The sequence below is a fragment of the Branchiostoma belcheri genome, unplaced genomic scaffold (assembly GCF_001625305.1).
Source record: "Branchiostoma belcheri isolate BF01 breed outbred unplaced genomic scaffold, Haploidv18h27 scaffold265, whole genome shotgun sequence".
NCBI classification, from domain to species: Eukaryota; Metazoa; Chordata; class Leptocardii; order Amphioxiformes; family Branchiostomatidae; genus Branchiostoma; species Branchiostoma belcheri.
Window position 1 is genome coordinate 207,909 of NW_017803871.1, and position 3,884 is coordinate 211,792.

Sequence of the window (3,884 nt, forward strand, 5' to 3'; positions counted from 1 at the left end):
AACAAACAGAAACCTTCCCCGAAACCCGAAAACGTAAAGCCCCAACATGAGCACATGTCCACAGCGCAAGCCTTTTCAAATTCCAAAACGCTGCCGAAAAGAAATGACGGGTTCCATTTATTTACTATAACGATGAAACCCATGGAAGATTATAAAAATAATGTGTGTCTTTATTCTTCTTCTGTTGTGTTTCCTTTTACTGTTTGTCCTAAAACCGCTACAAAGAAAAATATGTGCCAACAAAAACGGACAAAAGTGCATCCAACGTTACATTGTGACGCGGCGATTTGAGGCATATAAAAACTAGCATCCACCAGGCCTTTCTACGGGAATACGGATCGTAGAATTCGGGGGAAAAAGAGATTAAAATTGGCCAAGGGAGTCCGGCCGCGAGGAGGTAGTTAAATGACCCCCTTAAATCTTTCCCTCCGAAGGCCAGTCAAACCTACTAGGTCCTACAAGGCGGTCAAACTCCCCTGGCAAATATTCTACTATAAATAGCCAGCGTTGTGAGTCTGGTATAGGCTATGTAAAGACATAGTCACTGAAAAAGTCAATTGTGAACGACAGGCCAGATCAATGGCCAGATCAAGTGTATAGCAAATATTAGTATCTGGACATACATTTCTGCATTCGGAATCGGAAACAACGAATGTCACCAAGGAGCTCTTATCTACGCACCGCAACACATTCGACAGAACAACAACAGATGACACTTGTGGAACCGCCTGATCTTCGCGGATCAACTTTACCTCTATAAGGTCGTTCTGTACGTTTCTGGCGAGTGTACCTGTGGTCACTCTATTTATTTATTTATCAACCTTGGATGCATGTTGGTGTCCCTGCAAACGTGTGTGGCGGACAACACATCTATAAACCAGACCTCGCACTACCAGGTGCATGAATGTGAAAATTATGTGAATTTCGTGCAAAATTTTAATGAAATGTGAAAAAATGTGATGTAATGTGAATCCCATTAGAAATATGTGAAACCCAAAATGTGATTTTTTTTCAAAATGTGAATCGTCAAATGTTATTTTATGTGAAACAATGTAACTGTTTGAAAAATGTGAATCGATTATGTGAAATCACACAACCCGAAAAGATGGCCAAAAAAAATGTGAATTCAAAATGTGAGAAGATGTGAAGAAATGTGAAGCGGTTTTACCCCGCAAACTGAAAGGAGTCAAATGTGAAATTATGTGAAGTTCAAATCACATTTTTTCACATAAGAGGTCAGAATGTTATTTTATGTAAAAATGCTTCACATAATTTCACATTTGCCTATGTCCTAGATGATTATGTGATTTTATGTGAAAATTTTTGTAACAGGTAACAAACTTATTTACGACCGTTTCTAGGTTTCCGAGATTCCTCCTCAAATAGGTGTTAAAATGCAAACACATCGGGGTGAGACAAACTTGTGGGGCTTCTCGCGCCTCCGCTTTAGGGTCTTCGCCTCAGGTGTGAAGTTCCAACTTCACGTTGAGGTGCCAATTACACCCGTGTCTCTATGCACGGTGCTGTATGTACTGACTTCCTGTACATTTAGAACTCATAGAATATGTTTAACTCGAGACAGATAAAACCATTTTCAAACCAATATACACCATTGTACTGGGTAACTGTGGACTATTTTAATTTTCCTTTACATTAAACGATTCTTTCGTTATCAGCCTGGAACCCATAACTTCTCAGTCAACAACCTACCCGAAGTTTACTATGGTCCGTGTCTATATGCACGGGGCGTATGTACGGCGCTGAATGTACTGACTTCCTAAACATTTAGAACTCATAGAATATGTTCAACTCGAGACAGATAAAACCTTTTTCATACCGATATACACCATAATACTGGGCAACTGTGTCTATTTTAGTTTTCCTTTAGATTAAACGATTCTTTCGTTATCAGCCTGGAACCCATAACTTCTCAGTCAACAACCTACCCGAAGTTTACTACCGGTACGGTCCGTGTGACTATAGGGCTTATTCACCACAGATGGTCACGTGACTCTTCCCCCGGCAGCGAGCATTGTCCGCCATTAGGGGGTGCAGCCTGGTGCCTATCGCTATGGTACGCTATGCAAACTCTTGGCGATAGTTGCGCATTTTGGGCCACAATCTACGTTTTGAACACTCTTCTTGTTAGTAACATTGTCCTTGGGGTCGTTCTGGCTCCATGTCCACGTCTCATGTTCTCAAAATCGGCTTTTATCTTTTTTTGCTGATCAGAAATCGGTGTGCTTTACCCTGGCGTAGGGGCCTGTAGATCGCCCCCTGTAGATGTCAACGTGGATAGCCATGGACACGTTAAATCTGTTGAAGCTACCTGTCCCTTTACTCTGTGGTAAATGTCCATGTAGAACAGCTGGGGCACTGGCAACTTGTAACACTCACCTTGTCCAGCCACAGTCGCGGCAGTGCGGACTGAGGATGGCGGCCGGCGGCCGATGGCCCCGCATTTGTTTGTTATTATCCAGACACAGTCCGGGGCTGTTCCAAAATAGCGACCTTTTGCGTATCCCGACTACAACGTACTTGTCACCACGCAACTGCATGTCCCACAACACTCTCTACACATCCTGATACAACGCTTCCAGACTCTTAGAGGGTTTGAACCGATGTTGTGTGTAAAAACTTCGGCCCAGTACCAAATACGAAGCTAAGTCGCGTCAATGGACTCCGCTGGCGGTAGACGCCGTCTCGATCAGACTGATCAAAACTCAACAAAAACGGGTCAATCCCAACAGATTTTATTTTGTTCCAGTAACGAGAGGTATGAGTGGTGGTAAACTCTTCGTGTAATAGGACAAAGGACACATTACCAAGTTTTAAGTCATTTTGGTTTTCATAGGATTACTGTTAGCATCATTGTTGGAAAAATTACGCCCAAAATGATTGTAACCGATGCATAATGTGGTTTATTCTGGTGTGAGTCCTATCTATCTACAGTATCTATACAGCAGCTAGCTCATCCACACCAAAGTCCATGCCATTTCGCTTATATACCAGCACAGATTCCCTCTATAGCAAGTTGCTAGATTCATTTAGTTAAAGGAAACTGTACAAAATGAATCACCGCTGACCCCAGAAAAGTTCTTGGTGCCTTGAACATTGCGTACTTTTGTTTTCTCCCAAAAGATGAGCAACATTATGGTGCATTTCTACTTTTTTCCTCCAAATATCAATATGAAAGATATTTATGTACTAAGGGCTTTAACTTAAACTTTAAAGTACATCCTGCAGGTAATATACTAGTATGGGTTGTGCAGATATTTCTCATGTCTACCTGCACCTTGACTACAATGTTTAGAAAATTGTTATAAGTCTAATAGGTATGTGGTAACAGAACACAACTTTCCTCTGTTTATTTCACATACAGGTGCCAAGAGTCAACATGTGGCTGGATAGACATTGTCTTCAAAGGAAATGCAGAGCCCATCAGGACAACCTACATGTATTACTGGACCATATAATGCATACCTAAGGGTGTTGTACAACCAGCCACTGTCTCAGAGGAATGTTTTTTGCCATATATTTCCTCAATGCATAAAGGAATATCAGCTGTACTCGATTAGTTATGATTAGTTAGTTCACATAGAAACATAATGACAATGCAGAACATCTAGGTTTAGAAACAGTACAATACCATTCCTTGTTGAACTACTGAATGGCTAATCTTCTGTATATATTTATGGTAACCATTTGTAGATAACGTTTCTTTTAATTGTCCAATATGTCCCAATTCGGTGATTGTAGCTATAATGGCATATTTTCTGTTATTTCATTTTATTGAAATAAACCTGCTATTCGTATTAGTCATGTTATATTCAAATGCACAGTAATGCTAGTTCAAGGTGTACAGTCACAGTGCATGGTACACT